The 25,403-nt window shown below is 51.5% G+C and overlaps 10 non-coding genes and 2 pseudogenes across 10 annotated transcripts; all 12 read right to left on the reverse strand.

Annotated features, from left to right (window-relative positions):
• Positions 1–390: 390 nt before the first annotated feature.
• LOC132812423 (U2 spliceosomal RNA) lies at positions 391–582 on the reverse strand. The gene has a single exon (XR_009643638.1). It is a non-coding gene; the product is annotated as a U2 spliceosomal RNA (small nuclear RNA).
• A 1,810-nt stretch (positions 583–2,392) lies between these two features.
• LOC132812424 (U2 spliceosomal RNA) lies at positions 2,393–2,584 on the reverse strand. The gene has a single exon (XR_009643639.1). It is a non-coding gene; the product is annotated as a U2 spliceosomal RNA (small nuclear RNA).
• A 1,809-nt stretch (positions 2,585–4,393) lies between these two features.
• LOC132812425 (U2 spliceosomal RNA) lies at positions 4,394–4,585 on the reverse strand. Its single transcript, XR_009643640.1, has one exon. It is a non-coding gene; the product is annotated as a U2 spliceosomal RNA (small nuclear RNA).
• A 1,811-nt stretch (positions 4,586–6,396) lies between these two features.
• On the reverse strand, positions 6,397–6,587 carry LOC132812433 (U2 spliceosomal RNA). Its single transcript, XR_009643648.1, has one exon. It is a non-coding gene; the product is annotated as a U2 spliceosomal RNA (small nuclear RNA).
• A 1,812-nt stretch (positions 6,588–8,399) lies between these two features.
• Positions 8,400–8,591, reverse strand: LOC132812426 (U2 spliceosomal RNA). Its single transcript, XR_009643641.1, has one exon. It is a non-coding gene; the product is annotated as a U2 spliceosomal RNA (small nuclear RNA).
• Positions 8,592–10,401: 1,810 nt separating this feature from the next.
• Positions 10,402–10,593, reverse strand: LOC132812427 (U2 spliceosomal RNA). The gene has a single exon (XR_009643642.1). It is a non-coding gene; the product is annotated as a U2 spliceosomal RNA (small nuclear RNA).
• Positions 10,594–12,400: 1,807 nt separating this feature from the next.
• LOC132812432 (U2 spliceosomal RNA) lies at positions 12,401–12,592 on the reverse strand. Its single transcript, XR_009643647.1, has one exon. It is a non-coding gene; the product is annotated as a U2 spliceosomal RNA (small nuclear RNA).
• Positions 12,593–14,403: 1,811 nt separating this feature from the next.
• LOC132812428 (U2 spliceosomal RNA) lies at positions 14,404–14,595 on the reverse strand. Its single transcript, XR_009643643.1, has one exon. It is a non-coding gene; the product is annotated as a U2 spliceosomal RNA (small nuclear RNA).
• A 1,810-nt stretch (positions 14,596–16,405) lies between these two features.
• LOC132812437 (U2 spliceosomal RNA) lies at positions 16,406–16,581 on the reverse strand (annotated as a pseudogene).
• A 4,042-nt stretch (positions 16,582–20,623) lies between these two features.
• On the reverse strand, positions 20,624–20,815 carry LOC132812429 (U2 spliceosomal RNA). Its single transcript, XR_009643644.1, has one exon. It is a non-coding gene; the product is annotated as a U2 spliceosomal RNA (small nuclear RNA).
• Positions 20,816–22,627: 1,812 nt separating this feature from the next.
• On the reverse strand, positions 22,628–22,819 carry LOC132812431 (U2 spliceosomal RNA). Its single transcript, XR_009643646.1, has one exon. It is a non-coding gene; the product is annotated as a U2 spliceosomal RNA (small nuclear RNA).
• A 1,810-nt stretch (positions 22,820–24,629) lies between these two features.
• Positions 24,630–24,805, reverse strand: LOC132812438 (U2 spliceosomal RNA; annotated as a pseudogene).
• Between the last annotated feature and the right edge of the window lie 598 nt (positions 24,806–25,403).

A 25,403-nucleotide genomic window follows, 5' to 3' on the forward strand; every position in this document is an offset into this window, starting at 1 on the left:
GTTCTTTGAAATTACAGCAGTCACCCCACCCCCCGCCACCGCCGTACCATCGGTGGGATACGTTCCAAGAACGACCGCAGAAGCCCAAAACGGCAGACAAGGGCAAATCCATTCATTCAAATTGGCAAGTTACCTTCCTGGCAGGCCCCTGGTTCCAGAATGTTCCCTGTAGCACGTTGGGGTTACCCCTGTCCTGGCTTTCAGCGTGCTGCACCTTCATCAGGTAACTGCAGAGCAGGTTCATAAGACAGAAAACCCGTAACAAAAGACGATAGTTTCCTGCAACTGAAAAGACAATAGATGCAACAATCACTGACTGCCATCAACACGGCAAACTAGCAAAGGCAAGAGATTCACATTGCATTCACCTGCTTTTGAACTTGGGTAAGCGTTGGGTGCACCATTCCTGGAAACACTGCAATACCAGGCTGATACATGGAGAGGACAGAGCAAGCCCTTAAGCCATCTCCCTGCTCCAAAAATCCATTTAATACAAACACTCCCACCTTCGGGAGATATCAGCGATTAAACTGATAAGAACAGAAACTACACATATTCCAAGCCAAAAGGCCGAGAAGCGATAGCACATTAATACTCCAACGGTGGAGGTCATATTTGCCGACTATCCTTTCCATCAGTTTGATGATATTCAAAGTTCCTTTATTCCCTTACCGTCTACCTTCCTTCCAAGATATCCAACCAGACCGGAAGATCACTCTGCAGCAGTCGCTGTGCTTTCCCCGTGCTTTTCTGTTACGTAGCCGCGTAGGTCGCGCTGACGACCAATCAGATGGCACGGGCCGGAGCCACCGCACGTCAGGTCGACTGCAGAGAGGTTTCTCCCGGTGATCGGGGACAGCGGCGGCGGCAGGGTCATTCATTCCCCGGCAGGGTCATTCATTCCCCCGGCATCTACAAGATTCACCAGAATTCCTCAGGCAGCACCTTGCAAACCCATGGCCAACGCAGCCTCGAAGGATGACGGCAGCAGATCCACGGGAACACCACCATTCGCAAGTTCTCCCCCCGCCGAGGCACTCGCTGTCCTGAATTGCAAATATGTCCTTGTTCCTCCGGTGTTACCGGGTCAAAATCGGGAATCCCCGCCCAAACAGCATCGCGGGGCTACCGACAGCACTTGGACTGCAGCGGTTCGAGAGAGCAGCTCACCACCAGGCTGATCTCGGCATGGGCGAGAAATGTTGGCCTTGACGGAAAGATCCTATTCATTGCCTCCCCTTGTGTTGGTGTAGATTGCCCATAAATGCCAATCATCGTTTCCCTCACGTACAGGATTCGCTCCTCGGCATTCCGCATCAATCCGAAAAGTTGCGAAAAGCGAATTACGTCCGTGCACCCTTTCTTTATCGTCCACTTTCAATATCCTCTCTACTTGTATCCGACTCTCTGTGGAGAATGGGGAGGGAGCTGATCTCCCCGTGTAAACATGTCACGCTGCAAGCGCGCCTCATCACCACCAGCAGCTCGATTCGACATCTCCGTTCACATTGCTGCAGATCGCTGACAACATTATAATCCGACCCAGTTGACAAACTGACAACTGTTTCGCTACTTGCACCGCAAATGATGACAAATCGTTCCAAATCGTACGGGTGGCACAGTGGATCAGTGGTTAGTACGGCTGCCTGGTGGCACCAGGGAGCTGAAGCCAGTTCCAGCCTTGGGCGATGGTCTGCGTGAATAATCTTTACGTGCAGACGTAGCTACTAAAGCAGGTCGCTTCCGTACAGTAGTTTGCGAAGAAACAAACAGAGATGGGGGTTTCACTCTATTCAGGAAACAGACCAAAGACATTTCTTTCTTGTTCAAGAAAATATTAGGATAAATTTGTTGCCTCGGGGTTGGGGGGGGAGGCGGGGGGGTTGGGAAGGGGCTGTGGGGGCTGATCTGATAGCCATTTGACATTGGCTGAGTCATGGGATCCCACAACCTGATTTGACTGTGTTAAAAATCCCACAACACCAGGGTTCAGCCCAACGGGGTTCTTTGAAATTACAGCAGTCACCCCACCCCCCGCCACCGCCGTACCATCGGTGGGATACGTTCCAAGAACGACCGCAGAAGCCCAAAACGGCAGACAAGGGCAAATCCATTCATTCAAATTGGCAAGTTACCTTCCTGGCAGGCCCCTGGTTCCAGAATGTTCCCTGTAGCACGTTGGGGTTACCCCTGTCCTGGCTTTCAGCGTGCTGCACCTTCATCAGGTAACTGCAGAGCAGGTTCATAAGACAGAAAACCCGTAACAAAAGACGATAGTTTCCTGCAACTGAAAAGACAATAGATGCAACAATCACTGACTGCCATCAACACGGCAAACTAGCAAAGGCAAGAGATTCACATTGCATTCACCTGCTTTTGAACTTGGGTAAGCGTTGGGTGCACCATTCCTGGAAACACTGCAATACCAGGCTGATACATGGAGAGGACAGAGCAAGCCCTTAAGCCATCTCCCTGCTCCAAAAATCCATTTAATACAAACACTCCCACCTTCGGGAGATATCAGCGATTAAACTGATAAGAACAGAAACTACACATATTCCAAGCCAAAAGGCCGAGAAGCGATAGCACATCAATACTCCAACGGTGGAGGTCATATTTGCCGACTATCCTTTCCATCAGTTTGATGATATTCAAAGTTCCTTTATTCCCTTACCGTCTACCTTCCTTCCAAGATATCCAACCAGACCGGAAGATCACTCTGCAGCAGTCGCTGTGCTTTCCCCGTGCTTTTCTGTTACGTAGCCGCGTAGGTCGCGCTGACGACCAATCAGATGGCACGGGCCGGAGCCACTGCACGTCAGGTCGACTGCAGAGAGGTTTCTCCCGGTGATCGGGGACAGCGGCGGCGGCAGGGTCATTCATTCCCCCGGCAGGGTCATTCATTCCCCGGCATCTACAAGATTCACCAGAATTCCTCAGGCAGCACCTTGCAAACCCATGGCCAACGCAGCCTCGAAGGATGACGGCAGCAGATCCACGGGAACACCACCATTCGCAAGTTCTCCCCCCGCCGAGGCACTCGCTGTCCTGAATTGCAAATATGTCCTTGTTCCTCCGGTGTTACCGGGTCAAAATCGGGAATCCCCGCCCAAACAGCATCGCGGGGCTACCGACAGCACTTGGACTGCAGCGGTTCGAGAGAGCAGCTCACCACCAGGCTGATCTCGGCATGGGCGAGAAATGTTGGCCTTGACGGAAAGATCCTATTCATTGCCTCCCCTTGTGTTGGTGTAGCTTGCCCATAAATGCCAATCATCGTTTCCCTCACGTACAGGATTCGCTCCTCGGCATTCCGCATCAATCCGAAAAGTTGCGAAAAGCGAATTACGTCCGTGCACCCTTTCTTTATCGTCCACTTTCAATATCCTCTCTACTTGTATCCGACTCTCTGTGGAGAATGGGGAGGGAGCTGATCTCCCCGTGTAAACATGTCACGCTGCAAGCGTGCCTCATCACCACCAGCAGCTCGATTCGACATCTCCGTTCACATTGCTGCAGATCGCTGACAACATTATAATCCGACCCAGTTGACAAACTGACAACTGTTTCGCTACTTGCACCGCAAATGATGACAAATCGTTCCAAATCGTACGGGTGGCACAGTGGATCAGTGGTTAGTACGGCTGCCTGGTGGCACCAGGGAGCTGAAGCCAGTTCCAGCCTTGGGCGATCGTCTGCGTGAATAATCTTTACGTACAGACGTAGCTACTAAAGCAGGTCGCTTCCGTACAGTAGTTTGCGAAGAAACAAACAGAGATGGGGTTTCACTCTATTCAGGAAACAGACCAAAGACATTTCTTTCTTGTTCAAGAAAATATTAGGATAAATTTGTTGCCTCGGGGTTGGGGGGGGAGGTGGGGGGGTTGGGAAGGGGCTGTGGGGGCTGATCTGATAGCCATTTGACATTGGCTGAGTCATGGGATCCCACAACCTGATTTGACTGTGTTAAAAATCCCACAACACCAGGTTTCAGCCCAACGGGGTTCTTTGAAATTACAGCAGTCACCCCACCCCCCGCCACCGCCGTACCATCGGTGGGATACGTTCCAAGAACGACCGCAGAAGCCCAAAACGGCAGACAAGGGCAAATCCATTCATTCAAATTGGCAAGTTACCTTCCTGGCAGGCCCCTGGTTCCAGAATGTTCCCTGTAGCACGTTGGGGTTACCCCTGTCCTGGCTTTCAGCGTGCTGCACCTTCATCAGGTAACTGCAGAGCAGGTTCATAAGACAGAAAACCCGTAACAAAAGACGATAGTTTCCTGCAACTGAAAAGACAATAGATGCAACAATCACTGACTGCCATCAACACGGCAAACTAGCAAAGGCAAGAGATTCACATTGCATTCACCTGCTTTTGAACTTGGGTAGGCGTTGGGTGCACCATTCCTGGAAACACTGCAATACCAGGCTGATACATGGAGAGGACAGAGCAAGCCCTTAAGCCATCTCCCTGCTCCAAAAATCCATTTAATACAAACACTCCCACCTTCGGGAGATATCAGCGATTAAACTGATAAGAACAGAAACTACACATATTCCAAGCCAAAAGGCCGAGAAGCGATAGCACATCAATACTCCAACGGTGGAGGTCATATTTGCCGACTATCCTTTCCATCAGTTTGATGATATTCAAAGTTCCTTTATTCCCTTACCGTCTACCTTCCTTCCAAGATATCCAACCAGACCGGAAGATCACTCTGCAGCAGTCGCTGTGCTTTCCCCGTGCTTTTCTGTTACGTAGCCGCGTAGGTCGCGCTGACGACCAATCAGATGGCACGGGCCGGAGCCACCGCACGTCAGGTCGACTGCAGAGAGGTTTCTCCCGGTGATCGGGGACAGCGGCGGCGGCAGGGTCATTCATTCCCCCGGCAGGGTCATTCATTCCCCCGGCATCTACAAGATTCACCAGAATTCCTCAGGCAGCACCTTGCAAACCCATGGCCAACGCAGCCTCGAAGGATGACGGCAGCAGATCCACGGGAACACCACCATTCGCAAGTTCTCCCCCGCGCCGAGGCACTCGCTGTCCTGAATTGCAAATATGTCCTTGTTCCTCCGGTGTTACCGGGTCAAAATCGGGAATCCCCGCCCAAACAGCATCGCGGGGCTACCGACAGCACTTGGACTGCAGCGGTTCGAGAGAGCAGCTCACCACCAGGCTGATCTCGGCATGGGCGAGAAATGTTGGCCTTGACGGAAAGATCCTATTCATTGCCTCCCCTTGTGTTGGTGTAGATTGCCCATAAATGCCAATCATCGTTTCCCTCACGTACAGGATTCGCTCCTCGGCATTCCGCATCAATCCGAAAAGTTGCGAAAAGCGAATTACGTCCGTGCACCCTTTCTTTATCGTCCACTTTCAATATCCTCTCTACTTGTATCCGACTCTCTGTGGAGAATGGGGAGGGAGCTGATCTCCCCGTGTAAACATGTCACGCTGCAAGCGCGCCTCATCACCACCAGCAGCTCGATTCGACATCTCCGTTCACATTGCTGCAGATCGCTGACAACATTATAATCCGACCCAGTTGACAAACTGACAACTGTTTCGCTACTTGCACCGCAAATGATGACAAATCGTTCCAAATCGTACGGGTGGCACAGTGGATCAGTGGTTAGTACGGCTGCCTGGTGGCACCAGGGAGCTGAAGCCAGTTCCAGCCTTGGGCGATGGTCTGCGTGAATAATCTTTACGTGCAGACGTAGCTACTAAAGCAGGTCGCTTCCGTACAGTAGTTTGCGAAGAAACAAACAGAGATGGGGGTTTCACTCTATTCAGGAAACAGACTAAAGACATTTCTTTCTTGTTCAAGAAAATATTAGGATAAATTTGTTGCCTCGGGGTTGGGGGGGGAGGCGGGGGGGTTGGGAAGGGGCTGTGGGGGCTGATCTGATAGCCATTTGACATTGGCTGAGTCATGGGATCCCACAACCTGATTTGACTGTGTTAAAAATCCCACAACACCAGGGTTCAGCCCAACGGGGTTCTTTGAAATTACAGCAGTCACCCCACCCCCCGCCACCGCCGTACCATCGGTGGGATACGTTCCAAGAACGACCGCAGAAGCCCAAAACGGCAGACAAGGGCAAATCCATTCATTCAAATTGGCAAGTTACCTTCCTGGCAGGCCCCTGGTTCAGAATGTTCCCTGTAGCACGTTGGGGTTACCCCTGTCCTGGCTTTCAGCGTGCTGCACCTTCATCAGGTAACTGCAGAGCAGGTTCATAAGACAGAAAACCCGTAACAAAAGACGATAGTTTCCTGCAACTGAAAAGACAATAGATGCAACAATCACTGACTGCCATCAACACGGCAAACTAGCAAAGGCAAGAGATTCACATTGCATTCACCTGCTTTTGAACTTGGGTAAGCGTTGGGTGCACCATTCCTGGAAACACTGCAATACCAGGCTGATACATGGAGAGGACAGAGCAAGCCCTTAAGCCATCTCCCTGCTCCAAAAATCCATTTAATACAAACACTCCCACCTTCGGGAGATATCAGCGATTAAACTGATAAGAACAGAAACTACACATATTCCAAGCCAAAGGCCGAGAAGCGATAGCACATTAATACTCCAACGGTGGAGGTCATATTTGCCGACTATCCTTTCCATCAGTTTGATGATATTCAAAGTTCCTTTATTCCCTTACCGTCTACCTTCCTTCCAAGATATCCAACCAGACCGGAAGATCACTCTGCAGCAGTCGCTGTGCTTTCCCCGTGCTTTTCTGTTACGTAGCCGCGTAGGTCGCGCTGACGACCAATCAGATGGCACGGGCCGGAGCCACCGCACGTCAGGTCGACTGCAGAGAGGTTTCTCCCGGTGATCGGGGACAGCGGCGGCGGCAGGGTCATTCATTCCCCCGGCAGGGTCATTCATTCCCCGGCATCTACAAGATTCACCAGAATTCCTCAGGCAGCACCTTGCAAACCCATGGCCAACGCAGCCTCGAAGGATGACGGCAGCAGATCCACGGGAACACCACCATTCGCAAGTTCTCCCCCCGCCGAGGCACTCGCTGTCCTGAATTGCAAATATGTCCTTGTTCCTCCGGTGTTACCGGGTCAAAATCGGGAATCCCCGCCCAAACAGCATCGCGGGGCTACCGACAGCACTTGGACTGCAGCGGTTCGAGAGAGCAGCTCACCACCAGGCTGATCTCGGCATGGGCGAGAAATGTTGGCCTTGACGGAAAGATCCTATTCATTGCCTCCCCTTGTGTTGGTGTAGATTGCCCATAAATGCCAATCATCGTTTCCCTCACGTACAGGATTCGCTCCTCGGCATTCCGCATCAATCCGAAAAGTTGCGAAAAGCGAATTACGTCCGTGCACCCTTTCTTTATCGTCCACTTTCAATATCCTCTCTACTTGTATCCGACTCTCTGTGGAGAATGGGGAGGGAGCTGATCTCCCCGTGTAAACATGTCACGCTGCAAGCGCGCCTCATCACCACCAGCAGCTCGATTCGACATCTCCGTTCACATTGCTGCAGATCGCTGACAACATTATAATCCGACCCAGTTGACAAACTGACAACTGTTTCGCTACTTGCACCGCAAATGATGACAAATCGTTCCAAATCGTACGGGTGGCACAGTGGATCAGTGGTTAGTACGGCTGCCTGGTGGCACCAGGGAGCTGAAGCCAGTTCCAGCCTTGGGCGATGGTCTGCGTGAATAATCTTTACGTGCAGACGTAGCTACTAAAGCAGGTCGCTTCCGTACAGTAGTTTGCGAAGAAACAAACAGAGATGGGGGTTTCACTCTATTCAGGAAACAGACCAAAGACATTTCTTTCTTGTTCAAGAAAATATTAGGATAAATTTGTTGCCTCGGGGTTGGGGGGGGAGGCGGGGGGGGTTGGGAAGGGGCTGTGGGGGCTGATCTGATAGCCATTTGACATTGGCTGAGTCATGGGATCCCACAACCTGATTTGACTGTGTTAAAAATCCCACAACACCAGGGTTCAGCCCAACGGGGTTCTTTGAAATTACAGCAGTCACCCCACCCCCCGCCACCGCCGTACCATCGGTGGGATACGTTCCAAGAACGACCGCAGAAGCCCAAAACGGCAGACAAGGGCAAATCCATTCATTCAAATTGGCAAGTTACCTTCCTGGCAGGCCCCTGGTTCCAGAATGTTCCCTGTAGCACGTTGGGGTTACCCCCTGTCCTGGCTTTCAGCGTGCTGCACCTTCATCAGGTAACTGCAGAGCAGGTTCATAAGACAGAAAACCCGTAACAAAAGACGATAGTTTCCTGCAACTGAAAAGACAATAGATGCAACAATCACTGACTGCCATCAACACGGCAAACTAGCAAAGGCAAGAGATTCACATTGCATTCACCTGCTTTTGAACTTGGGTAAGCGTTGGGTGCACCATTCCTGGAAACACTGCAATACCAGGCTGATACATGGAGAGGACAGAGCAAGCCCTTAAGCCATCTCCCTGCTCCAAAAATCCATTTAATACAAACACTCCCACCTTCGGGAGATATCAGCGATTAAACTGATAAGAACAGAAACTACACATATTCCAAGCCAAAAGGCCGAGAAGCGATAGCACATCAATACTCCAACGGTGGAGGTCATATTTGCCGACTATCCTTTCCATCAGTTTGATGATATTCAAAGTTCCTTTATTCCCTTACCGTCTACCTTCCTTCCAAGATATCCAACCAGACCGGAAGATCACTCTGCAGCAGTCGCTGTGCTTTACCCGTGGTTTTCTGTTACGTAGCCGCGTAGGTCGCGCTGACGACCAATCAGATGGCACGGGCCGGAGCCACTGCACGTCAGGTCGACTGCAGAGAGGTTTCTCCCGGTGATCGGGGACAGCGGCGGCGGCAGGGTCATTCATTCCCCGGCAGGGTCATTCATTCCCCCGGCATCTACAAGATTCACCAGAATTCCTCAGGCAGCACCTTGCAAACCCATGGCCAACGCAGCCTCGAAGGATGACGGCAGCAGATCCACGGGAACACCACCATTCGCAAGTTCTCCCCCCGCCGAGGCACTCGCTGTCCTGAATTGCAAATATGTCCTTGTTCCTCCGGTGTTACCGGGTCAAAATCGGGAATCCCCGCCCAAACAGCATCGCGGGGCTACCGACAGCACTTGGACTGCAGCGGTTCGAGAGAGCAGCTCACCACCAGGCTGATCTCGGCATGGGCGAGAAATGTTGGCCTTGACGGAAAGATCCTATTCATTGCCTCCCCTTGTGTTGGTGTAGCTTGCCCATAAATGCCAATCATCGTTTCCCTCACGTACAGGATTCGCTCCTCGGCATTCCGCATCAATCCGAAAAGTTGCGAAAAGCGAATTACGTCCGTGCACCCTTTCTTTATCGTCCACTTTCAATATCCTCTCTACTTGTATCCGACTCTCTGTGGAGAATGGGGAGGGAGCTGATCTCCCCGTGTAAACATGTCACGCTGCAAGCGTGCCTCATCACCACCAGCAGCTCGATTCGACATCTCCGTTCACATTGCTGCAGATCGCTGACAACATTATAATCCGACCCAGTTGACAAACTGACAACTGTTTCGCTACTTGCACCGCAAATGATGACAAATCGTTCCAAATCGTACGGGTGGCACAGTGGATCAGTGGTTAGTACGGCTGCCTGGTGGCACCAGGAGCTGAAGCCAGTTCCAGCCTTGGGCGATCGTCTGCGTGAATAATCTTTACGTACAGACGTAGCTACTAAAGCAGGTCGCTTCCGTACAGTAGTTTGCGAAGAAACAAACAGAGATGGGGGTTTCACTCTATTCAGGAAACAGACTAAAGACATTTCTTTCTTGTTCAAGAAAATATTAGGATAAATTTGTTGCCTCGGGGTTGGAGGGGGAGGTGGGGGGGTTGGGAAGGGGCTGTGGGGGCTGATCTGATAGCCATTTGACATTGGCTGAGTCATGGGATCCCACAACCTGATTTGACTGTGTTAAAAATCCCACAACACCAGGTTTCAGCCCAACGGGGTTCTTTGAAATTACAGCAGTCACCCCACCCCCCCGCCACCGCCGTACCATCGGTGGGATACGTTCCAAGAACGACCGCAGAAGCCCAAAACGGCAGACAAGGGCAAATCCATTCATTCAAATTGGCAAGTTACCTTCCTGGCAGGCCCCTGGTTCCAGAATGTTCCCTGTAGCACGTTGGGGTTACCCCTGTCCTGGCTTTCAGCGTGCTGCACCTTCATCAGGTAACTGCAGAGCAGGTTCATAAGACAGAAAACCCGTAACAAAAGACGATAGTTTCCTGCAACTGAAAAGACAATAGATGCAACAATCACTGACTGCCATCAACACGGCAAACTAGCAAAGGCAAGAGATTCACATTGCATTCACCTGCTTTTGAACTTGGGTAGGCGTTGGGTGCACCATTCCTGGAAACACTGCAATACCAGGCTGATACATGGAGAGGACAGAGCAAGCCCTTAAGCCATCTCCCTGCTCCAAAAATCCATTTAATACAAACACTCCCACCTTCGGGAGATATCAGCGATTAAACTGATAAGAACAGAAACTACACATATTCCAAGCCAAAAGGCCGAGAAGCGATAGCACATCAATACTCCAACGGTGGAGGTCATATTTGCCGACTATCCTTTCCATCAGTTTGATGATATTCAAAGTTCCTTTATTCCCTTACCGTCTACCTTCCTTCCAAGATATCCAACCAGACCGGAAGATCACTCTGCAGCAGTCGCTGTGCTTTCCCCGTGCTTTTCTGTTACGTAGCCGCGTAGGTCGCGCTGACGACCAATCAGATGGCACGGGCCGGAGCCACCGCACGTCAGGTCGACTGCAGAGAGGTTTCTCCCGGTGATCGGGGACAGCGGCGGCGGCAGGGTCATTCATTCCCCGGCAGGGTCATTCATTCCCCGGCATCTACAAGATTCACCAGAATTCCTCAGGCAGCACCTTGCAAACCCATGGCCAACGCAGCCTCGAAGGATGACGGCAGCAGATCCACGGGAACACCACCATTCGCAAGTTCTCCCCCCGCCGAGGCACTCGCTGTCCTGAATTGCAAATATGTCCTTGTTCCTCCGGTGTTACCGGGTCAAAATCGGGAATCCCCGCCCAAACAGCATCGCGGGGCTACCGACAGCACTTGGACTGCAGCGGTTCGAGAGAGCAGCTCACCACCAGGCTGATCTCGGCATGGGCGAGAAATGTTGGCCTTGACGGAAAGATCCTATTCATTGCCTCCCCTTGTGTTGGTGTAGATTGCCCATAAATGCCAATCATCGTTTCCCTCACGTACAGGATTCGCTCCTCGGCATTCCGCATCAATCCGAAAAGTTGCGAAAAGCGAATTACGTCCGTGCACCCTTTCTTTATCGTCCACTTTCAATATCCTCTCTACTTGTATCCGACTCTCTGTGGAGAATGGGGAGGGAGCTGATCTCCCCGTGTAAACATGTCACGCTGCAAGCGCGCCTCATCACCACCAGCAGCTCGATTCGACATCTCCGTTCACATTGCTGCAGATCGCTGACAACATTATAATCCGACCCAGTTGACAAACTGACAACTGTTTCGCTACTTGCACCGCAAATGATGACAAATCGTTCCAAATCGTACGGGTGGCACAGTGGATCAGTGGTTAGTACGGCTGCCTGGTGGCACCAGGGAGCTGAAGCCAGTTCCAGCCTTGGGCGATGGTCTGCGTGAATAATCTTTACGTGCAGACGTAGCTACTAAAGCAGGTCGCTTCCGTACAGTAGTTTGCGAAGAAACAAACAGAGATGGGGGTTTCACTCTATTCAGGAAACAGACCAAAGACATTTCTTCTTGTTCAAGAAAATATTAGGATAAATTTGTTGCCTCGGGGTTGGGGGGGGAGGCGGGGGGTTGGGAAGGGGCTGTGGGGGCTGATCTGATAGCCATTTGACATTGGCTGAGTCATGGGATCCCACAACCTGATTTGACTGTGTTAAAAATCCCACAACACCAGGGTTCAGCCCAACGGGGTTCTTTGAAATTACAGCAGTCACCCCACCCCCCGCCACCGCCGTACCATCGGTGGGATACGTTCCAAGAACGACCGCAGAAGCCCAAAACGGCAGACAAGGTCAAATCCATTCATTCAAATTGGCAAGTTACCTTCCTGGCAGGCCCCTGGTTCCAGAATGTTCCCTGTAGCACGTTGGGGTTACCCCTGTCCTGGCTTTCAGCGTGCTGCACCTTCATCAGGTAACTGCAGAGCAGGTTCATAAGACAGAAAACCCATAACAAAAGACGATAGTTTCCTGCAACTGAAAAGACAATAGATGCAACAATCACTGACTGCCATCAACACGGCAAACGAGCAAAGGCAAGAGATTCACATTGCATTCACCTGCTTTTGAACTTGGGTAGACGTTGGGTGCACCATTCCTGGAAACACTGCAATACCAGGCTGATACATGGAGAGGACAGAGCAAGCCCTTAAGCCATCTCCCTGCTCCAAAAATCCATTTAATACAAACACTCCCACCTTCGGGAGATATCAGCGATTAAACTGATAAGAACAGAAACTACACATATTCCAAGCCAAAAGGCCGAGAAGCAATAGCACATCAATACTCCAACGGTGGAGGTCATATTTGCCGACTATCCTTTCCATCAGTTTGATGATATTCAAAGTTCCTTTATTCCCTTACCGTCTACCTTCCTTCCAAGATATCCAACCAGACCGGAAGATCACTCTGCAGCAGTCGCTGTGCTTTCCCCGTGCTTTTCTGTTACGTAGCCGCGTAGGTCGCGCTGACGACCAATCAGATGGCACGGGCCGGAGCCACTGCACGTCAGGTCGACTGCAGAGAGGTTTCTCCCGGTGATCGGGGACAGCGGCGGCGGCAGGGTCATTCATTCCCCCGGCAGGGTCATTCATTCCCCGGCATCTACAAGATTCACCAGAATTCCTCAGGCAGCACCTTGTAAACCCATGGCCAACGCAGCCTCGAAGGATGACGGCAGCAGATCCACGGGAACACCACCATTCGCAAGTTCTCCCCCGCGCCGAGGCACTCGCTGTCCTGAATTGCAAATATGTCCTTGTTCCTCCGGTGTTACCGGGTCAAAATCGGGAATCCCTGCCCAAACAGCATCGCGGGGCTACCGACAGCACTTGGACTGCAGCGGTTCGAGAGAGCAGCTCACCACCAGGCTGATCTCGGCATGGGCGAGAAATGTTGGCCTTGACGGAAAGATCCTATTCATTGCCTCCCCTTGTGTTGGTGTAGATTGCCCATAAATGCCAATCATCGTTTCCCTCACGTACAGGATTCGCTCCTCGGCATTCCGCATCAATCCGAAAAGTTGCGAAAAGCGAATTACGTCCGTGCACCCTTTCTTTATCGTCCACTTTCAATATCCTCTCTACTTGTATCCGACTCTCTGTGGAGAATGGGGAGGGAGCTGATCTCCCCGTGTAAACATGTCACGCTGCAAGCGTGCCTCATCACCACCAGCAGCTCGATTCGACATCTCCGTTCACATTGCTGCAGATCGCTGACAACATTATAATCCGACCCAGTTGACAAACTGACAACTGTTTCGCTACTTGCACCGCAAATGATGACAAATCGTTCCAAATCGTACGGGTGGCACAGTGGATCAGTGGTTAGTACGGCTGCCTGGTGGCACCAGGGAGCTGAAGCCAGTTCCAGCCTTGGGCGATCGTCTGCGTGAATAATCTTTACGTGCAGACGTAGCTACTAAAGCAGGTCGCTTCCGTACAGTAGTTTGCGAAGAAACAAACAGAGATGGGGGTTTCACTCTATTCAGGAAACAGACCAAAGACATTTCTTTCTTGTTCAAGAAAATATTAGGATAAATTTGTTGCCTCGGGGTTGGGGGGGGAGGCGGGGGGGTTGGGAAGGGGCTGTGGGGGCTGATCTGATAGCCATTTGACATTGGCTGAGTCATGGGATCCCACAACCTGATTGGACTGTGTTAAAAATCCCACAACACCAGGGTTCAGCCCAACGGGGTTCTTTGAAATTACAGCAGTCACCCCACCCCCCGCCACCGCCGTACCATCGGTGGGATACGTTCCAAGAACGACCGCAGAAGCCCAAAACGGCAGACAAGGGCAAATCCATTCATTCAAATTGGCAAGTTACCTTCCTGGCAGGCCCCTGGTTCCAGAATGTTCCCTGTAGCACGTTGGGGTTACCCCTGTCCTGGCTTTCAGCGTGCTGCACCTTCATCAGGTAACTGCAGAGCAGGTTCATAAGACAGAAAACCCGTAACAAAAGACGATAGTTTCCTGCAACTGAAAAGACAATAGATGCAACAATCACTGACTGCCATCAACACGGCAAACTAGCAAAGGCAAGAGATTCACATTGCATTCACCTGCTTTTGAACTTGGGTAAGCGTTGGGTGCACCATTCCTGGAAACACTGCAATACCAGGCTGATACATGGAGAGGACAGAGCAAGCCCTTAAGCCATCTCCCTGCTCCAAAAATCCATTTAATACAAACACTCCCACCTTCGGGAGATATCAGCGATTAAACTGATAAGAACAGAAACTACACATATTCCAAGCCAAAAGGCCGAGAAGCGATAGCACATTAATACTCCAACGGTGGAGGTCATATTTGCCGACTATCCTTTCCATCAGTTTGATGATATTCAAAGTTCCTTTATTCCCTTACCGTCTACCTTCCTTCCAAGATATCCAACCAGACCGGAAGATCACTCTGCAGCAGTCGCTGTGCTTTCCCCGTGGTTTTCTGTTACGTAGCCGCGTAGGTCGCGCTGACGACCAATCAGATGGCACGGGCCGGAGCCACCGCACGTCAGGTCGACTGCAGAGAGGTTTCTCCCGGTGATCGGGGACAGCGGCGGCGGCAGGGTCATTCATTCCCCCGGCAGGGTCATTCATTCCCCCGGCATCTACAAGATTCACCAGAATTCCTCAGGCAGCACCTTGCAAACCCATGGCCAACGCAGCCTCGAAGGATGACGGCAGCAGATCCACGGGAACACCACCATTCGCAAGTTCTCCCCCGCCGAGGCACTCGCTGTCCTGAATTGCAAATATGTCCTTGTTCCTCCGGTGTTACCGGGTCAAAATCGGGAATCCCCGCCCAAACAGCATCGCGGGGCTACCGACAGCACTTGGACTGCAGCGGTTCGAGAGAGCAGCTCACCACCAGGCTGATCTCGGCATGGGCGAGAAATGTTGGCCTTGACGGAAAGATCCTATTCATTGCCTCCCCTTGTGTTGGTGTAGATTGCCCATAAATGCCAATCATCGTTTCCCTCACGTACAGGATTCGCTCCTCGGCATTCCGCATCAATCCGAAAAGTTGCGAAAAGCGAATTACGTCCGTGCACCCTTTCTTTATCGTCCACTTTCAATATCCTCTCTACTTGTATCCGACTCTCTGTGGAGAATGGGGAGGGAGCTGATCTCCCCGTGTAAACATGTCACGCTGCAAGCGCGCCTCATCACCACCAGCAGCTCGATTCGACATCTCCGTTCACATTGCTGCAGATCGCTGACAACATTATAATCCGACCCAGTTGACAAACTGACAACTGTTTCGCTACTTGCACCGCAAATGATGACAAATCGTTCCAAATCGTACGGGTGGCACAGTGGATCAGTGGTTAGTACGGCTGCCTGGTGGCACCAGGGAGCTGAAGCCAGTTCCAGCCTTGGGCGATGGTCTGCGTGAATAATCTTTACGTGCAGACGTAGCTACTAAAGCAGGTCGCTTCCGTACAGTAGTTTGCGAAGAAACAAACAGAGATGGGGGTTTCACTCTATTCAGGAAACAGACCAAAGACATTTCTTTCTTGTTCAAGAAAATATTAGGATAAATTTGTTGCCTCGGGGTTGGGGGGGGAGGCGGGGGGGTTGGGAAGGGGCTGTGGGGGCTGATCTGATAGCCATTTGACATTGGCTGAGTCATGGGATCCCACAACCTGATTTGACTGTGTTAAAAATCCCACAACACCAGGGTTCAGCCCAACGGGGTTCTTTGAAATTACAGCAGTCACCCCACCCCCCGCCACCGCCGTACCATCGGTGGGATACGTTCCAAGAACGACCGCAGAAGCCCAAAACGGCAGACAAGGGCAAATCCATTCATTCAAATTGGCAAGTTACCTTCCTGGCAGGCCCCTGGTTCCAGAATGTTCCCTGTAGCACGTTGGGGTTACCCCTGTCCTGGCTTTCAGCGTGCTGCACCTTCATCAGGTAACTGCAGAGCAGGTTCATAAGACAGAAAACCCGTAACAAAAGACGATAGTTTCCTGCAACTGAAAAGACAATAGATGCAACAATCACTGACTGCCATCAACACGGCAAACTAGCAAAGGCAAGAGATTCACATTGCATTCACCTGCTTTTGAACTTGGGTAAGCGTTGGGTGCACCATTCCTGGAAACACTGCAATACCAGGCTGATACATGGAGAGGACAGAGCAAGCCCTTAAGCCATCTCCCTGCTCCAAAAATCCATTTAATACAAACACTCCCACCTTCGGGAGATATCAGCGATTAAACTGATAAGAACAGAATTTTTTTTTATTTCAAAATATACTTTATTCGTAAATATTCATAAATAATTTGATACACTGTACATTGGGTAATGCCATACATATGTTCACATTAACATACACAGTTTAGAATTTTCCTTTTTATATGCAAGTCTGTGCATTTCTCACTCCTATGCCCTTATATTGGGCTGAGGCGTCAGCAGAGCCCAAATGACTGCATGGGCCCCCTGATCTTCTTTAGACAGGCAGATGTTAAACGGTGGTCTTTCCCCACCGCGCCTTGGCGGCAGCTGCCCCAAGCTTCAGCGCGTCCCTCAACACGTAGTCTTGGACCTTGGAATGTGCCAGTCTGCAACACTCAGTCGGGGTCAACTCCTTCAGCTGGAAGATCAACAGGTTTCGGACCACCCAGAGAGCGTCCTTCACCGAGTTGATGATCCTCCAGGCGCAGTTGATATTCGTCTCGGTGTGCGTCCCGGGGAACAGGCCGTAGAGCACGGAGTCCCGTGTCACGGCGCTGCTCGGGACGAACCTCGACAAATACCACTGCATTCCTCTCCAGACTTCCTCTGCATAGGCACATTCCAGAAGGAGGTGTGTGACAGTCTCGTCCCCCCCGCAGCCACTTCGAGGGCAGCGTGCGGTGCGGCAGAGAGTCCGGGCGTGCATAAACGATCTCACGGGTAGAGCCCTTCTCACCACCAGCCAAGCCATGTCTTGGTGCTTGTTAGAAAGTTCTGGCGATGAGGCATTCTGCCAAATTGCTTTGACAGTCTGCTCAGGGAACCACTCAACAGGATCCGCCCTCTCCTTTTCCCGAAGGGTCTCAAGGACACTACGTGCTGACCACTTCCTGATGGACTTGTGGTCAAAGGTGTTTTTCTTCAGAAATTTCTCCACGAAGGACAGGTGGTACGGAACGGTCCAACTACTCGGAGCGTTCCGCGGCAGCGAGGCCAGGCCCATCCTTCGCAACACCGGGGACAGGTAGAACCTCAGTACGTAGTGACACTTGGTGTTTGCGTACCGGGGATCCACGCACAGCTTGATGCAGCCACACACAAAGGTGGCCATCAGGGCGAGGGTGGCATTGGGAGCGTTTTTTCCCCCATTGCACCGGTCTTTGTACATGGTGTCTCTTCGGACCCGGTCCATCTTTGATCTCCACATGAAGTGGAAGATGGCCCGGGTGACTGCGGCAGCACAGGTTCTGGGGATAGGCCAGGCCTGTGCCACATACAACAATACTGAGAGTACCTCGCACCTGATGACCAGGTTTTTCCCCGCGATGGAGAGCGACCGTTGCTCCCATCTGCCTAGTTTCTGTCTCATCTTCCTGATCCGCTCCTCCCAGGTCTTGGCGCACGCCCCAGCACCCCCGAACCAAATACCCAGCACCTTCAGGTGGCCAGTCCTGACGGTGAAGGGGATATAGGATTGGTCGGTCCAGTTCCCGAAGAGCATGGCCTCGCTCTTCCCTCGGTTTACCTTGGCCCCCGAGGCCCGCTCGAACTGGTCGCAGATGCACAGGAGCCTGTGCACGGACAGCGGATCCGAGCAGAAAACGGCGACGTCATCCATGTACAGGGAGGCCTTAACCTGTAGGCCCCCGCTGCCAGGAATAGTCACCCCTCTCAGGCTCGCATCCTTCCTGATGGATTCGGCAAATGGCTCTATGCAACATACAAACAAGGCAGGAGAGAGTGGCAGCCCTGCCTGACTCCAGATCTTACAGGAAGCTATCTGATTCCCACCCATTGATTGAGACTGCACTGACAATGTTGGTGTAGAGCAGTCTGATCCAATTGCAGATTCCCTCTCCAAAGCCCATTTTGGAGAGGACATCCCTCATATATGTATGCGATATCCTGTCAAAGGCTTTCTCCTGGTCCAGGCTGATGAGGCAGGTGTCCACCCCCTGTCCTGCACGTAGGCGATCGTATCCCTGAGGAGTGCGAGGCTCTCAGAGATCTTCCTGCCCGGTACAGCACAGGTTTGGTCGGGGTGGATCACCGTTCCCAGAGCAGACCTGACCCGGTTTGCGATGACCTTTGACAAGATTTTGTAGTCTGTGTTTAGCAGTGAGATCGGTCTCCAATTTCTAATTTCATCCCTCTCCCCCTTCCGCTTATAGATGAGGGTGATGATGCCTTTCCTTATGGATTCACTCATGGTACCTGCCCGAAGCATACTGACATACACCTCCAGCAGGTCCGGCCAATCAAGTCCCAAAGAGCGGAATAGATCTCGACCGGTAAGCACTACACATATTCCAAGCCAAAAGGCCGAGAAGCGATAGCACATTAATACTCCAACGGTGGAGGTCATATTTGCCGACTATCCTTTCCATCAGTTTGATGATATTCAAAGTTCCTTTATTCCCTTACCGTCTACCTTCCTTCCAAGATATCCAACCAGACCGGAAGATCACTCTGCAGCAGTCGCTGTGCTTTCCCCGTGCTTTTCTGTCCATCTGTTACGTAGCCGCGTAGGTCGCGCTGACGACCAATCAGATGGCACGGGCCGGAGCCACTGCACGTCAGGTCGACTGCAGAGAGGTTTCTCCCGGTGATCGGGGACAGCGGCGGCGGCAGGGTCATTCATTCCCCCGGCATCTACAAGATTCACCAGAATTCCTCAGGCAGCACCTTGCAAACCCATGGCCAACGCAGCCTCGAAGGATGACGGCAGCAGATCCACGGGAACACCACCATTCGCAAGTTCTCCCCCCCGCCGAGGCACTCGCTGTCCTGAATTGCAAATATGTCCTTGTTCCTCCGGTGTTACCGGGTCAAAATCGGGAATCCCCGCCCAAACAGCATCGCGGGGCTACCGACAGCACTTGGACTGCAGCGGTTCGAGAGAGCAGCTCACCACCAGGCTGATCTCGGCATGGGCGAGAAATGTTGGCCTTGACGGAAAGATCCTATTCATTGCCTCCCCTTGTGTTGGTGTAGCTTGCCCATAAATGCCAATCATCGTTTCCCTCACGTACAGGATTCGCTCCTCGGCATTCCGCATCAATCCGAAAAGTTGCGAAAAGCGAATTACGTCCGTGCACCCTTTCTTTATCGTCCACTTTCAATATCCTCTCTACTTGTATCCGACTCTCTGTGGAGAATGGGGAGGGAGCTGATCTCCCCGTGTAAACATGTCACGCTGCAAGCGCGCCTCATCACCACCAGCAGCTCGATTCGACATCTCCGTTCACATTGCTGCAGATCGCTGACAACATTATAATCCGACCCAGTTGACAAATTGACAACTGTTTCGCTACTTGCACCGCAAATGATGACAAATCGTTCCAAATCGTACGGGTGGCACAGTGGATCAGTGGTTAGTACGGCTGCCTGGTGGCACCAGGGAGCTGAAGCCAGTTCCAGCCTTGGGCGATCGTCTGCGTGAATAATCTTTACGTACAGACGTAGCTACTAAAGCAGGTCGCTTCCGTACAGTAGTTTGCGAAGAAACAAAACAGAGATGGGGGTTTCACTCTATTCAGGAAACAGACTAAAGACATTTCTTCCTTGTTCAAGAAAATATTAGGATAAATTTGTTGCCTCGGGGGTGGGGGGTTGGGAAGGGGCTGTGGGGGCTGATCTGATAGCCATTTGACATTGGCTGAGTCATGGGATCCCACAACCTGATTTGACTGTGTTAAAAATCCCACAACACCAGGTTTCAGCCCAACGGGGTTCTTTGAAATTACAGCAGTCACCCCACCCCCCGCCACCGCCGTACCATCGGTGGGATACGTTCCAAGAACGACCGCAGAAGCCCAAAACGGCAGACAAGGTCAAATCCATTCATTCAAATTGGCAAGTTACCTTCCTGGCAGGCCCCTGGTTCCAGAATGTTCCCTGTAGCACGTTGGGGTTACCCCTGTCCTGGCTTTCAGCGTGCTGCACCTTCATCAGGTAACTGCAGAGCAGGTTCATAAGACAGAAAACCCGTAACAAAAGACGATAGTTTCCTGCAACTGAAAAGACAATAGATGCAACAATCACTGACTGCCATCAACACGGCAAACGAGCAAAGGCAAGAGATTCACATTGCATTCACCTGCTTTTGAACTTGGGTAGACGTTGGGTGCACCATTCCTGGAAACACTGCAATACCAGGCTGATACATGGAGAGGACAGAGCAAGCCCTTAAGCCATCTCCCTGCTCCAAAAATCCATTTAATACAAACACTCCCACCTTCGGGAGATATCAGCGATTAAACTGATAAGAACAGAAACTACACATATTCCAAGCCAAAAGGCCGAGAAGCGATAGCACATTAATACTCCAACGGTGGAGGTCATATTTGCCGACTATCCTTTCCATCAGTTTGATGATATTCAAAGTTCCTTTATTCCCTTACCGTCTACCTTCCTTCCAAGATATCCAACCAGACCGGAAGATCACTCTGCAGCAGTCGCTGTGCTTTACCCGTGGTTTTCTGTTACGTAGCCGCGTAGGTCGCGCTGACGACCAATCAGATGGCACGGGCCGGAGCCACTGCACGTCAGGTCGACTGCAGAGAGGTTTCTCCCGGTGATCGGGGACAGCGGCGGCGGCAGGGTCATTCATTCCCCCGGCAGGGTCATTCATTCCCCCGGCATCTACAAGATTCACCAGAATTCCTCAGGCAGCACCTTGTAAACCCATGGCCAACGCAGCCTCGAAGGATGACGGCAGCAGATCCACGGGAACACCACCATTCGCAAGTTCTCCCCCGCGCCGAGGCACTCGCTGTCCTGAATTGCAAATATGTCCTTGTTCCTCCGGTGTTACCGGGTCAAAATCGGGAATCCCTGCCCAAACAGCATCGCGGGGCTACCGACAGCACTTGGACTGCAGCGGTTCGAGAGAGCAGCTCACCACCAGGCTGATCTCGGCATGGGCGAGAAATGTTGGCCTTGACGGAAAGATCCTATTCATTGCCTCCCCTTGTGTTGGTGTAGCTTGCCCATAAATGCCAATCATCGTTTCCCTCACGTACAGGATTCGCTCCTCGGCATTCCGCATCAATCCGAAAAGTTGCGAAAAGCGAATTACGTCCGTGCACCCTTTCTTTATCGTCCACTTTCAATATCCTCTCTACTTGTATCCGACTCTCTGTGGAGAATGGGGAGGGAGCTGATCTCCCCGTGTAAACATGTCACGCTGCAAGCGTGCCTCATCACCACCAGCAGCTCGATTCGACATCTCCGTTCACATTGCTGCAGATCGCTGACAACATTATAATCCGACCCAGTTGACAAACTGACAACTGTTTCGCTACTTGCACCGCAAATGATGACAAATCGTTCCAAATCGTACGGGTGGCACAGTGGATCAGTGGTTAGTACGGCTGCCTGGTGGCACCAGGGAGCTGAAGCCAGTTCCAGCCTTGGGCGATCGTCTGCGTGAATAATCTTTACGTGCAGACGTAGCTACTAAAGCAGGTCGCTTCCGTACAGTAGTTTGCGAAGAAACAAACAGAGATGGGGGTTTCACTCTATTCAGGAAACAGACCAAAGACATTTCTTTCTTGTTCAAGAAAATATTAGGATAAATTTGTTGCCTCGGGGTTGGGGGGGGAGGCGGGGGGGTTGGGAAGGGGCTGTGGGGGCTGATCTGATAGCCATTTGACATTGGCTGAGTCATGGGATCCCACAACCTGATTTGACTGTGTTAAAAATCCCACAACACCAGGGTTCAGCCCAACGGGGTTCTTTGAAATTACAGCAGTCACCCCACCCCCCGCCACCGCCGTACCATCGGTGGGATACGTTCCAAGAACGACCGCAGAAGCCCAAAACGGCAGACAAGGGCAAATCCATTCATTCAAATTGGCAAGTTACCTTCCTGGCAGGCCCCTGGTTCCAGAATGTTCCCTGTAGCACGTTGGGGTTACCCCTGTCCTGGCTTTCAGCGTGCTGCACCTTCATCAGGTAACTGCAGAGCAGGTTCATAAGACAGAAAACCCGTAACAAAAGACGATAGTTTCCTGCAACTGAAAAGACAATAGATGCAACAATCACTGACTGCCATCAACACGGCAAACTAGCAAAGGCAAGAGATTCACATTGCATTCACCTGCTTTTGAACTTGGGTAAGCGTTGGGTGCACCATTCCTGGAAACACTGCAATACCAGGCTGATACATGGAGAGGACAGAGCAAGCCCTTAAGCCATCTCCCTGCTCCAAAAATCCATTTAATACAAACACTCCCACCTTCGGGAGATATCAGCGATTAAACTGATAAGAACAGAAACTACACATATTCCAAGCCAAAAGGCCGAGAAGCGATAGCACATTAATACTCCAACGGTGGAGGTCATATTTGCCGACTATCCTTTCCATCAGTTTGATGATATTCAAAGTTCCTTTATTCCCTTACCGTCTACCTTCCTTCCAAGATATCCAACCAGACCGGAAGATCACTCTGCAGCAGTCGCTGTGCTTTACCCGTGGTTTTCTGTTACGTAGCCGCGTAGGTCGCGCTGACGACCAATCAGATGGCACGGGCCGGAGCCACTGCACGTCAGGTCGACTGCAGAGAGGTTTCTCCCGGTGATCGGGGACAGCGGCGGCGGCAGGGTCATTCATTCCCCCGGCAGGGTCATTCATTCCCCGGCATCTACAAGATTCACCAGAATTCCTCAGGCAGCACCTTGTAAACCCATGGCCAACGCAGCCTCGAAGGATGACGGCAGCAGATCCACGGGAACACCACCATTCGCAAGTTCTCCCCCGCGCCGAGGCACTCGCTGTCCTGAATTGCAAATATGTCCTTGTTCCTCCGGTGTTACCGGGTCAAAATCGGGAATCCCCGCCCAAACAGCATCGCGGGGCTACCGACAGCACTTGGACTGCAGCGGTTCGAGAGAGCAGCTCACCACCAGGCTGATCTCGGCATGGGCGAGAAATGTTGGCCTTGACGGAAAGATCCTATTCATTGCCTCCCCTTGTGTTGGTGTAGCTTGCCCATAAATGCCAATCATCGTTTCCCTCACGTACAGGATTCGCTCCTCGGCATTCCGCATCAATCCGAAAAGTTGCGAAAAGCGAATTACGTCCGTGCACCCTTTCTTTATCGTCCACTTTCAATATCCTCTCTACTTGTATCCGACTCTCTGTGGAGAATGGGGAGGGAGCTGATCTCCCCGTGTAAACATGTCACGCTGCAAGCGTGCCTCATCACCACCAGCAGCTCGATTCGACATCTCCGTTCACATTGCTGCAGATCGCTGACAACATTATAATCCGACCCAGTTGACAAACTGACAACTGTTTCGCTACTTGCACCGCAAATGATGACAAATCGTTCCAAATCGTACGGGTGGCACAGTGGATCAGTGGTTAGTACGGCTGCCTGGTGGCACCAGGGAGCTGAAGCCAGTTCCAGCCTTGGGCGATGGTCTGCGTGAATAATCTTTACGTGCAGACGTAGCTACTAAAGCAGGTCGCTTCCGTACAGTAGTTTGCGAAGAAACAAACAGAGATGGGGGTTTCACTCTATTCAGGAAACAGACCAAAGACATTTCTTTCTTGTTCAAGAAAATATTAGGATAAATTTGTTGCCTCGGGGTTGGGGGGGGAGGCGGGGGGGTTGGGAAGGGGCTGTGGGGGCTGATCTGATAGCCATTTGACATTGGCTGAGTCATGGGATCCCACAACCTGATTTGACTGTGTTAAAAATCCCACAACACCAGGGTTCAGCCCAACGGGGTTCTTTGAAATTACAGCAGTCACCCCACCCCCGCCACCGCCGTACCATCGGTGGGATACGTTCCAAGAACGACCGCAGAAGCCCAAAACGGCAGACAAGGGCAAATCCATTCATTCAAATTGGCAAGTTACCTTCCTGGCAGGCCCCTGGTTCCAGAATGTTCCCTGTAGCACGTTGGGGTTACCCCTGTCCTGGCTTTCAGCGTGCTGCACCTTCATCAGGTAACTGCAGAGCAGGTTCATAAGACAGAAAACCCGTAACAAAAGACGATAGTTTCCTGCAACTGAAAAGACAATAGATGCAACAATCACTGACTGCCATCAACACGGCAAACTAGCAAAGGCAAGAGATTCACATTGCATTCACCTGCTTTTGAACTTGGGTAAGCGTTGGGTGCACCATTCCTGGAAACACTGCAATACCAGGCTGATACATGGAGAGGACAGAGCAAGCCCTTAAGCCATCTCCCTGCTCCAAAAATCCATTTAATACAAACACTCCCACCTTCGGGAGATATCAGCGATTAAACTGATAAGAACAGAATTTTTTTTTATTTCAAAATATACTTTATTCGTAAATATTCATAAATAATTTGATACACTGTACATTGGGTAATGCCATACATATGTTCACATTAACATACACAGTTTAGAATTTTCCTTTTTATATGCAAGTCTGTGCATTTCTCACTCCTATGCCCTTATATTGGGCTGAGGCGTCAGCAGAGCCCAAATGACTGCATGGGCCCCCTGATCTTCTTTAGACAGGCAGATGTTAAACGGTGGTCTTTCCCACCGCGCCTTGGCGGCAGCTGCCCCAAGCTTCAGCGCGTCCCTCAACACGTAGTCTTGGACCTTGGAATGTGCCAGTCTGCAACACTCAGTCGGGGTCAACTCCTTCAGCTGGAAGATCAACAGGTTTCGGACCACCCAGAGAGCGTCCTTCACCGAGTTGATGATCCTCCAGGCGCAGTTGATATTCGTCTCGGTGTGCGTCCCGGGGAACAGGCCGTAGAGCACGGAGTCCCGTGTCACGGCGCTGCTCGGGACGAACCTCGACAAATACCACTGCATTCCTCTCCAGACTTCCTCTGCATAGGCACATTCCAGAAGGAGGTGTGTGACAGTCTCGTCCCCCCCGCAGCCACTTCGAGGGCAGCGTG

This window comes from Hemiscyllium ocellatum, unplaced genomic scaffold (genome assembly GCF_020745735.1).
Source record: "Hemiscyllium ocellatum isolate sHemOce1 unplaced genomic scaffold, sHemOce1.pat.X.cur. scaffold_2703_pat_ctg1, whole genome shotgun sequence".
Taxonomy (NCBI): Eukaryota; Metazoa; Chordata; class Chondrichthyes; order Orectolobiformes; family Hemiscylliidae; genus Hemiscyllium; species Hemiscyllium ocellatum.